Source organism: Chinchilla lanigera, unplaced genomic scaffold, assembly GCF_000276665.1.
Source record: "Chinchilla lanigera isolate Chin_1 unplaced genomic scaffold, ChiLan1.0 scaffold00102, whole genome shotgun sequence".
NCBI classification, from domain to species: domain Eukaryota; kingdom Metazoa; phylum Chordata; class Mammalia; order Rodentia; family Chinchillidae; genus Chinchilla; species Chinchilla lanigera.
This window is the reverse complement of record NW_004955503.1, coordinates 7,343,070-7,355,248: the sequence shown is the minus strand read 5'-3', so window position 1 is coordinate 7,355,248 and position 12,179 is coordinate 7,343,070. Positions and strand designations below refer to the sequence as shown.

Genomic DNA, 12,179 nt, shown 5'->3' with positions numbered 1-12,179 from the left:
AGCAAGTGGGCATGAGTACAGAACAGGGGCTCTGCCTATAGGGAGTTGGATTAGTGCTCACTTTGTTTTACAATTCATTCATGCCATTAGTTATCTATTTTAGAGAAAAAGAACATTTGAGTTTCCCATTTTTGAATCATGGGTAAAACTGCTGTGAAATAGTCTTAAGATTTTTTTTTCCCCAGGGAATATGGGCACCTGTTATGGTTTGTGTCTGGATGTCTCTCCAAAGCCTCATGCAGTCATGGGGCAGGCTTCTAGAGTTTATGACTGATTCATGAGTGTGAGTGCTACACCTGCCCTCGGGTGGATAGCTTGCATACAGTGTAAGGGAAGGAAAGAGGCTGCTTTCCATTGCTCCTCCCCTTGTGCTCTTGCTGCTTTTGCTGTTTCTGCCACCATGAACTGTTGCCCTCTACCATGTGCCACTCTGCCTTGGAGCCATCTGATTACAGACTGAAACTTCCACAAACTGTAAGATAAATAAACCTGTCCTTCCTTAATTCTGGGCATCAGGTATTTTTGTCTCAGCAACAAGAGAAAAGTAACCAAGACAGCACCCATTTCAACTGAGTTAATATGAAGGAACAGAATTTTCTGGTCATGGATGGAAGCATGTTTTACTTTAGTAAAAATTGACAAAGAGCCAGATACTAAATATGGTAGGATTTGTGGCTCATGTCATCTGTCACACTAATTTGACTCTGTAGTGTGAAAGTGGCCATAGATGATACATAAATGAATGGGCATAGCTGTGTTCCAATAAAATGTGGGCCACATCTGGCTTTTGAATTGCAGTTTGTTGACTCCTGTTCTGTGAATATACATAGGAAAATTCTTCTTGATTTTTTTCTGGTAGTGGAAATGGAATCCAGGGCCCTCCTTGCATGCTAGGCAAGTGTTCTCCCACTGAGCTACAACCCTAGCCCAGGCTAGTCTGGGCATCTTGGCAAGATCCTATCTCAAAATTTAGAAAAAAATTTTTTAATCGATAGTGATGGAGACCACTATGAAGCAACCCGGAGCAGGACTTATATTAACCAATTGATTTTCCATGTTTACTTGTAAGTCTGTCCTAGGCCTAGGCTCCTTGTCTGGAGATAGGTGGTAGACTCATAGTCAGTGAACCTCTGTGAGTAATTAATCCCTACTAAGGCCTGTAAGGGTGGATGAAGCCAGAAAGCCTCAAAAGATAAAACAAGATCACAGCCAAGGACACCTGGATCCAGCCTCAACTAGATAATGACTATAGTCTCAGGCATCTCACTCCTGGGTGGACTAACTTAATACCTTACTTGGAGAAGTCCTTGAATGGTTCTGCTCTTCTTGAGTACTCCCATCCCTTCTTTTGATAACTAAATAGGGATAACTAAATACAATAAATACGGGCCACCCAGAGAAGGTCATGGTCTTAGCCCAGAGAGAATCTCAAATTCTGTGAGAGGACTTTGGTCCTCCTGGAGCCCTGAAATCATTCCTTTTGCCTCTTTAATGTAGCCTTTGCGGTATACTTGTTCATGAAATTGTGGACCTGATCAGCCCACAATAACTAAGGGATATTATTAACACGATAGGATAGATATAGCTTAGTTGTAGAGCACCTCTGGTTTCAATCTCCAGTACTGCAAGGGAAAAAAGGGGCGTGCGCATGTGCGTGCGTGCACACACACACACACACACACAAATTCTATGGTGATAGAACTTAAAAGAGTGGTTATTTTTAGAGCATTCAAGAATACTCTAACAGAACCTGAAGAAGTTTTCTGAAGTGCTGGAAATGTTCTAAATCTTAATCTAGGTGGCAGTTAGCTATGTGTGTGTTTGTATGTGTGTAAATTAGGTGAGTTACATGAAAACATGTGTATCCAATGATATGAAAGAAAAAATACTTTAAAAAGGAAAACGTCATAAATTATTTTAAAATGCTATCATAATATTAGAATTTAACAAGTAAGCAATTGTTTCTCCTTCAAATTGATAGTTGCAGGAAGCGCTACTTTAGTCCAAAAAATTTTCCTCTAAACAGATCATTATGCTTTTCTTTCGCTCACTTATTTTTATTTTTCTTTTTCACTCACTTATAAAACCTTTCTGCTTTGGTTGCACTATCCAAGTATAAAAGAAAACTGAAACAGGGTGTGGTGGTGCATGCCTGTAATCCCAGCACTCGGGAGGCTTAGGCAGAGAACTGCTGCATTGTCAAGGCCAGCCTCAGCTACACAGTGAGTTCAAGGTCAGTCTGAGCTGAATGGCAAGGCCCTATCTCAAAAATAAACAACTGAAAATTTTATTTCTACTACTAAGTATTACTTAATAGCATACAATCATGACGTATTCTTCAGAAGACTTGCTCTGACAGAATTTAAGATGGTTAGTTTTCAGCAAATAATCAGAGTAAAAACGTCATTTGTTTCTGTGTGCCTGTTACCGGGTTTTGGGGTGCTGAAGTTTATTTCCAGGGGCGTTTTCTAGGTTCTTTCTGTCCTGAAAAAAGAACTGGTCAAGACAAGCTCAAATACTAGTAAAGTTTTACATTTAGTAAAGGTAGGGGAAAAAAAACCAGGTTCTGAAGAGCAAATTTGGGCCAAGTAAAAGTATGAAAAGTACACCCTACAGCATGAGGGAGGGCCATCATGCAAGAGTGGCAAAGAGCTCAATGTGGACTGTCCTTTTGTATCACTCACACCTCAGGCTGATATCAGGTCTAGTCCATCCTATTGAAAACCTGCTTGAGTTCTCCCAAGAAGTCCACTTGTAGGGCTTTGGGAACTGTTCTGGGCATGTGCCCTGGGATTTTGTAATTAACAGGTCACACCTACTTCCCCAGCCAGTTTTGCCCACTCTAGTCTCCTGCCTCACCTGTGTGTTCCTGGGGGTATTCATACCAAATTTGAAAAGCATGTTTTTAGGTAGCCAAGTAGGCACAATGGCTAATTGGCAGGAAAAGTCTTGAGGTAATCAGAGGGACACTGACTACTTTTCTTGGTGATGAGCAGAGATCTTTATAGCTAATTAAACTTTGATAGTATTATTCTTCCCTTTATTTATTGGCAGTATTTGGCCTGGAAATTTTCCTGGAGCATGTGCTTAATTAGAGGTGAGGGAGACAGATCATGTCCTAGATATTAGTAATAAAATAGTCTTTAGTAAACAAAAGGAGTCCTTATTTTCTCCTCTAATAAGAATGTTTTACCTTTTATTATTAAAAGAGAAATCAGTATTTTTATGAGGAATTTTCAAATACATTTTTCTTTGGAGGAAGTTTTGGTGTATTTCAATAATTCTCAACTAAGGTTTAGCTTAGGGCTATAATTTAAAATGTTTCAAATATGGATAGAGCTTGATTTTAATTTCTACATGGAGTAACTGAAGACAATATTAATGTGCTAGTATTAAAGTGAGGTAGATTCGGCCTGGGGAAAACTGGTCAAACATAAAGTTCATCCATCTATAGTGTACAATTCAGTGGTATAAACATTATACTTAGATTTTAAAACTTTGATCAGCTCGAAAAAGGAACCTACTGTCTATTCTCAGTCATCATCTGCTTTTTTCTACCTTATTCTCATCAGTCATAGGCTCCCAGGCAATCACTTAACTACTTTTATAGATTTGCTTAGTTTTCATATAAATAGGATCATACAATACAGCCTTTTTGTGACTTTGAAGTTTGCCCATGTTAGGGCTGGGGATATAGCTCAATGGTGTAAGTACCTGCCTGGCAAGTGCAAGGTCCCGAGTTCAATTCCCGGTACCAAAAAAAAAAAAAAAAAAAAAAAAGTTTGCCCATATTGTGTTATGCACCATTTCTTTTTGTAGTATTCTACTACATAGACCATATTTATTAATCATTGAACATTTGTACTGTTTCCATCTTTTGACAATTAAAAGTAATATTGCTGTAATTTTCACATTTTTGTGAGGACATATTTTCACATTTCTGTGAGGTACATATCCAGGAATGTAATTGTGGGTAACATAGTAACTCCATGTTTAAAATTTTGAGACTCTATCTAACTTTATTCCAAATTAGTTGTACCATTTCCAATGGGGCCAGCAATGTATTTGAACTCTTCCACATTGCCATCAATCCGTGTTGTCTTCTTCTAAGCCATCTGTTAGGAAGTGAAGTTGTAGCTTACTTAATGACTAATGATGTTGAGTATCTTCATGTTCTTCTTATTCACTCATATCTTTCTTGGGAGAAATTTTTAAATTATTGAGTTGTAAGAGTTTGCTATATATTCTGGACAAAAGATGATTACCAGATATCTGATTTGCAAGTATTTTCTCCCATCATGAATGTTCACTCCATGTTTGTAGTGTTGTCACATGAAACACAAATGGTTTTAATTTTGATAAATTTCAAGTCAGTTTTTCTTGAACTTTTGTGCTTTTGTTGCTCACTGTGCAATCTAAGGTCACTAAAATGTACTCCAATTTTTTATGATTTTTAAAGTTTTAGACCTTGTATTTACATTTTTGATCCACTTTGAGTTAATTTTTGTATATGGTGTAATACAGGAGTTCAACCATACTCTTTTATGTGGGGATATCCAGCTGTGCCAGAAACATTTGTCAAAAAGATTATTCTTTTCCCACATTGAGCTGTCTTGGCATCCTTGTTCAAAATGGAATTGATTCTAGATATTTGAGCTTATTTCTGGATACTCAACTCCGTTTCATTGATCTGTCTAAACTTATGTCAGCACCAATATTGTTTTGATTAGTGTAACTTTGTAATGAATTCTGAAAGGAGGAAGTATGACTTCTCAAACTTTGTGACTTTTAAAATATTGTTTTTGATTTTCAGGATCCCTTACATCTTCATTTGAATTTTATTTTTTTATGGTTTTTTGAGCTAGGCTCTTGCTATGTAGTTCAGACGCCTTGAACTCACAAGGGACCTTTCTGCCTCAGCCTCCCAAATGCTAGGATTATAGCCATGTGCCACCATGCCTGACTTCATTTGAATTTTAGAATCAGTTTGTCAATTTATGTAAATGCCAGATGGGATTTTGATAAAACTGCATTAAAATTGTAGCATTGCTATTTTTACAATCCTAGGTCTTCTCAATGAACACAAAATGTCTTTGCATTTACTAACCTTTACATTTTAAAAACAAGGTATTGATATGATATATTGACTGATGTTTGAAGGTTAAATCAACCTGGCATTCCTGGGGTAAATCCTAGTTTGTAATGGAGTATATCCTTTTTATATGGCATATGTGGTGGTAGATTTGATTTGCTTGTATTTCCTTGAGCTTCTTGGGTGTGTAGATTATCAATAAATTTAGAGGATTATTAGCTATTACTTCTTCAAATTTTTTTCTGTCCCTCTTTTTGTATTTTTTTTTGAGACAGGGTCTTAGTATGTAATCTATGCGGGCCATGAATTCACTTTTTAGCCCAAGTTGGCATTGAACTCATGGCAACCCTCCTGCCTCAGCCTCCTGAGTGCTGGGACTGTGAGCATGTGCTACCACACCCAATCTTTCTCTCATTTACTTGATTCTTTGCGTGTTTAATGATGTCTCACATTTTTCTAAGGCTCTGTTAGCCTTCTGTTACTATTTTCCAAGCCCAGACTTCTGTATCTGTATATGGAAGTGATATGTATTTGTGTAGTCTTATTCCTTATTGACCCAGTCATCAAATCTTCCTTTTCTTATTTAAACATGGTTTCTTCATGTTCTTTGAACATATTTATACTAGCTGCTTTGAAGTTCTCATTTACTAAGTTCAATATCTGGTCCTCCTAAAGGCAATTTTTGTTGTCTTTTTTCCTGTGTATATGTCACATATTCCTGATTTTCGACATATCTCCTAACATTCTGTTGAAGTAAACACAAGATATTCTATTATAGCATCTCTGGATATTGATTCTCTCCGCTCTAGGACTTGTCACTGTTCTTTGTTCAATTTACTGTTTGGTGACTTGAGTGAAGTAATAGTTGAGCCTATTCCCCCAAAGTGTGTGCTTCTAATATCACCATTCATTTCTTCATGTTTTTATGTTTATATCGGCTTTCTAAGAGTGACTTTCAGGTCAGAATAGTTAACAGCAAGCTACTGACTAATGAGAAGTTGTGCGTAAGTCCCTGAGTCAATAAGGTTTTCATTCTTTACTGTCTGTTCTTTGGAATGGAGACTGCTTTCATGTTTCAGAGAGATTACAAGTTTACTCCACATTTGGCCAGGGACTACTATAATAGCAAAGCAATTCCCTCATCAATTTCTCCTGAAGAAGGGCAACCTTAGTTACATGCACATTCTTCTACATCACCAGGTATGACCATGGTTTTACCAAAGTTTCTTTTGCTGTCTCTTTCTCTGATCTCCTTGTCAAAATTTTGGCAGTTCTTCCTTTTTTGGTACCATACCATGCTGCTCACCTTCACAGATTGCTACCTGTTTATTCTATTGCTATGAATAATTTCTTAGAAGCCTATGTCCCTCAACAATCCGCAGAAAGTTAGGCCTCTCAGGTACGGTTAGGCTTTGGGCGGCCTTTTAGGCTTGCTCTGAACCTTTCCTTGGTAGAGCTTCTAGAGTATGGAGCAATATGTAGGGGAAGTGGTAACAATTACTTTGCTGCCAAGTGCACTGGGATACATCTTCCACAATAGTCATTTCACAACATGAAATTGGGTGAGGAAAAGGGTGCAGCCTCTGGCTAAGATGTTACAGGCTCTATTATGGCTTATATCTTGATGTTCTCCAAAGCCTCAGGTACATATAGGTGGGGCTTTTCAGCAGCGGCTAAATCTAGAATTTTTGAAGGTGGATTAAGGGTGCATGATACCTAAATTTATCTACTGATTGTTTTAGCATAGTTCTGGGTGTGAATAATATGAATAATAATTGGGTGATATCAACAAACAGGGTTATAGCCTGAAAGGAACCAACCAACAGGCTTGTAGCCTGAAAGGAATAAAAGAGAAAGGGATGCTGCTGCTTGATGCTTTTCTGACTGCCCTGCCATGGACTGTTTCTCCTCCATGATGTTCCTCTGCCATGCCACCCTGCCTTGGAGCCAGCCAACTACGGATCAAAGACTCTACAAACTGTAAGCTAAAATAAACCTTTCTTGGGGGCTGGGGATTTAGCTCAGTGGCACAGCGCCTGCCTGGCAAGTGTAAGGTCATGAGTTCAATTCCTGATACCAGGAAAAAAAAAAACTTTCTTCCTTTAACAACAAATACAACTAAGACAGGCACATGTATTGTTACTGAGTTCTGCAAATTTTGAATAAATGATTCTTAATTTGTTGTAAATCCTCCAATCACTCTTCAGAGGTCTTAATAATTGCCTTTGCTAATTCTGACCAATGAAACAGATATTTATCTGGTAAGAAATTTCACTGAGTTCCTTGTATGCCACCTACAACTCCTCCACATTACAATTTTCAATTGATTATGCAGAAACTGATAGTCAAGTTTGGGATTTAATAGTCTGGAAAGCTGATAATAGAAAAAAGATTCATTTATAATTTTTAAAAATTGGAATGGCAAATTAAAAAAATATACTATCTTCTTTCTCGTTACTGCAGGTAACAGAAAGCTGTCTATAAATAATTGATACAAGGGGCAAAGTGCAGCATAAAAACATTCAGTCTTGTTCAATTTCTTTTTTTTGACTACCAAGTATATCTTGTTTATTGTTTATGATTTACAGTGAAAATGATGAGCTTGCATCATAGAACAATAAACCAATCATTTCATTTAGACCTGGGCTTTCAAAAAAACTTGCATTCCATTTTAACAGTTCATACATATTTGACAGCTTATATATGAGTCCAGATCACAAATAAGAGCTTAGAGATAAATAAAAAACACAAAAGAAAACACATGAGTTTAACTTTAAATACTAGCATTCATATTTTTTTTTAGCATTCAGATTAGCAGAAGAAAATTTTCAAAAACTAAAATTATTAGGTCAAGTCACAATATAAAAGAGAAATAAGATAAATGATACTGTGTTAATATTCATACTTATTTCTAAATTATCTTCATATATCTTTAAGTTTTTTTCAAAAGGATCCAAGATAAGATCAAATAATATTTTGGGGTCTAAACTTCTCAGCCTTAGCTTATACTGGTTTGTTATCACAAAAATCCTAAAACATCAACTTACTATTCTTTTTTTAAATTAAACCAACTATTTTTCAACTTTTCTCCTTTGCAGTAGTTGTTGGTAGACAGTAGAGAGTCAACAATATAGGATAGTAACAGACTGAAAGCAAAAAGTACAATAGCTATCTTAAGTTCAGCTTGCAAAACTGCTGGTTGAGCTTGGAACCAAAACCTTTCAACAACTTGGAAACAACTGCCAAATCTTAACAGGGAATAAAAGAAGTATGTATGTTCTTCGAAGAAGAAAACCAAAGTCCCTTAATATTGTCTAAATATAATGTTTGGCTTATTACAAAGAGATTTGTAGCAATGTAAGTTGAACCAGTGTGACAACTGATGAATGCTACTTGAAGCAAACAAAAAATCATCCTAGCCATGAATTGTCACAATATACACATGAGAATTAATCTGATTTAACTCCTTAACACTACCTTATCATCAATGAAATATGGTATGGAAAGATCACATAGTAGAAAACAGGCAAAGATTAGTTTATACAACAGTGACTATATACATCCCAAGGAAAACATACTAGGCAATGCGGCATTAAGTCCTGAAGTCTCAGAAGCCCCTATAACTCCTAAATTACAAATTCACCACAGTACATGCATGCAACATTCACTCTTGTTTTACTCATAAAAAGATACACAGTATTTTTCTCTAAATACTAGACACATTTACAATACAGTCAAAAATTAGAATGCAAGTGTTATATTCCTTATATTTAAGCTTCAAATGTGCCAACAATGAAAATTCATTTATTTTTAAGAATGGAGAAAAGAGACAAAATACTCAGAAAAATTACAAAAATGAAATAAAATTCTGCATTTAGAAAACCATAGAAATACTCCTCAAACTAAATTTGTCAAAGGACCATTTAGATGGATGTACACTCACAATGTGCTTTACTATTTTACTTGCTCAAATGTGATATTCTATTTTTTTTTCCAGTACCGGGAATTGAACTCACGATCTCGCACTTGCCAGGCAGGAGCTGTACCACTGAGCTAAATCCCCAGGTCCTTCAAATGTGATATTCTAAAAGCCATTGTTTTCTAGTGTTATCACATCTGAAGTTAACTATTATTTATTTATAACTTTATATGCTTATGATTTCAGGGAGGGTTATATCTAAGATTTTAAATTTTGTGATATTCTGGCCAAAAGTTTAGCCTACGGCATTGAAAAGTCCCAATGGTAAACAAAGAAGGAAAAGTAGATATTTCTAAAAATCTCAGTATTACGAACCAAGAGGTTTGAGTCTAGCAAAAACAAAGGGTCCGGTGAAAAAAGCATGTTTTATCATTTACTTCCAATGAAACCAAATATTACTACTGCTGTGATCACAGTCTTCACATCTGATGCAAACAGAAGAGCTTAACTATAACCTCTTGGTAGCCCTTTTTTTTTAAGATAAAACCAGTAATGTGTGCCACACAGATCTCTTTTGGAGAGAACTGGTAAGTTTGATTCTACAATTAATATCAACATTCAACTAAAGAAATGCACTGCTTTCATATTCATCTCAAAAATGTATAGTATTTTCTGCAAACCTAAATTCAGTTTAGGAAGGTAGTATTCTCTTTCTAAACTATGGCATAGACTAAATAGCATTTTAAATATATTTATATATAATTATTTGTACATCAGGTTTAGAAGAACTGCAAAGATTTACTTTGATAGACTGATATTTCCAGTGTTCAGATTTAGGGGGCTTCTGCGGTACTGTCATTTGAAGGTGGGGCATCAGGATTGGGCCAGAGGAAGCAGCTGCAGACACTTCAATAAGTATAGGTGGGAAATGATGGTGGCACACAGGATATGTTCCCGACTTCTGTAGCCAAAGTGAGACACAAGGTTTGTGAAAGAAATGGTGACAGGGTAACTCTGTCGCTACATGATCCTTAATATACTCACTGCAACTGACTGAACAGCATTGTTCCTGGCCAATAGCAGTGTGAACTTCAAGAATAAGGGTCTTTGGAAGGCCTTCAATGTTCTTACTGGTTGGTGGACTGGCCACCTCAACTTCCACTGCAAGGGACTCTACATGTGCCAGTGCAGTCTCTATAGCCTGGGCAAAGCACTCAAGTGCCATGTAGGTGAGGAACTTAGGATCCACAGAAGAAATCACTTCAGCAACTCCTAGTTCATCTGCAAAGCCATCAAATAGGCTCTAGTACACACCCAAGACTTCACTCACACTACAGTCATCCTCAAGGTCACTGTTACCATCCAACATGAACGTTTCTGGCTGTGCAAACTCATTGGCGGGCTCACTTCCCTCCTCACTGTTGCTTTCACTGACTTCACTGTACTATAACCAAGGGATTTCTTCTTCTCTCAAGGATGTCTGTTCCCCTTCCTGTACAGAAAATTCTTGGTTTTCTTCTTCAGGGCCACTGTATCACTCTGTAGCTCAGGTTCATTATCATCTTTTCCTGGCAGTCTCCCAGCTTTTTTGAGGAATGACCTTTTTCTGTACCAGAAAATTGATGAGGCAAAGAACCAGACCACTCCCCATCACTATGTTCTAACCTATCTTCATCTTTGTCATAGAATTGGTAATAAACTCCACAGCCATTCCAAAAGGTGTTATACTTTCTTGCCTTCCTGCTGCAGCTCTACTTTCAGGTGTTACATGGTTTTGTTTCCTGTGGTGTAACTCTTGAGTAAGGTGGCTTCAAGAACACACAGTTATGCTCTGTATCATATTCTTCACACTTTATTAAGGGGTCATTTGAGCCACATTCCTCAACTTCCAAAGCCTCTCTCTATCTCTGAACACTTGTTTCGAGTCATACCTATTCAAACTTATTTCTTGGTCCACTTGGTTTGAACTTAATCACTTCCCTAACTTTTCGCCTGTTTGGCAGAACTTCCACGCCTTTTGTCCCTATCACCAGGATTTTGTTCCCTACAAATATGTCCTGTAATACAAGCCACATTTTCTGTTGAATTTTCTGTGTCTTTCATGCTCAGTATCATCTTCCTGTTCCTTTCTAACAACATCTTCAGAAGACCTCTGAAATTCCTGGCCATTCTGATGGACAAAGTTGGTATCACCAGAACTGTTCACTAACAAAGACAGCTCTTTGCTTTCGCTGTTAAGACAGGGAAGTGACAGTGAAAGACCACATATGTTTCTGTCTCTCCATTTTCCAACTCAAAACCTGTATTGCCTAATGCTTCCTCGTATCTACCACCTTCTACAGTTTCTGCAGAAAGCTGAAGACAGTCATTATCTTCCCCATGCTTTCAGTCTGGATCATAAGAGTCAGAAGGAGCCAACGCAATTCCATTTTGGGCACTTGAGGCATTACAAGCTGTGCGAGTATACTCTCCTCCCTCAGAGTGATCGTGCACATTCTTACTGCTTACAAAGGTCTCCCTGCCTTCCCCACTATTACGTATACAGCGAAAGATGGACTGCTCTCGATGGTTTCTATGCCACCAGTGGAAATTTGTTTCTCTCTCTTTTTTTTTTTTCAAAGTTAGGTTCATTGGGTAAAGAAGAATGAGCTCGATCCAATGGACTGGAACGAGAGGAATTTTCCTTTGGAATATCATCTAGTTTCAACACTTCAGTTATCATCAGCCCGGCCTAAGCTTCTTTCATGTCTGGTCATATGTGGCTTAAAACTGACATATTCATGTCTTTTTCCGTATTTCCTACCTCTAACTTTCTGATACCCTCCTGCAGATTTGGGCCAAACAGCCTCCCTGGATTCTTGATCCACTAATGATGGCTTTTTTTCAGTGTACCGTGACATATATGCCAATTTCTGTGTGCCCGATTCAATAGAAATACTGATGTGATTGAGTTTTCACTCATACAATGGACAAGCATCGAAAGATTCCAAAATGTTAAGTGGCTCCAGAATGTGAAAAGTGCTCAGTCCTCCACCTGCCACCACTGCTTTCTTCTCCAACTCCTCAGTCTTGTTCTACTTCATAGGTGATATTGTGTTAATGTATCTATGACTGAAATACTTACAAATGACCAGAATGTCAATAGCTATTCATTTAATCATACCTTCC

General features: G+C 37.4%; 1 pseudogene; it reads right to left on the bottom strand.

Annotated features, from left to right (window-relative positions):
• Positions 1-9,844: 9,844 nt before the first annotated feature.
• Positions 9,845-12,051, bottom strand: LOC102024030 (annotated as a pseudogene).
• Positions 12,052-12,179: the final 128 nt, after the last annotated feature.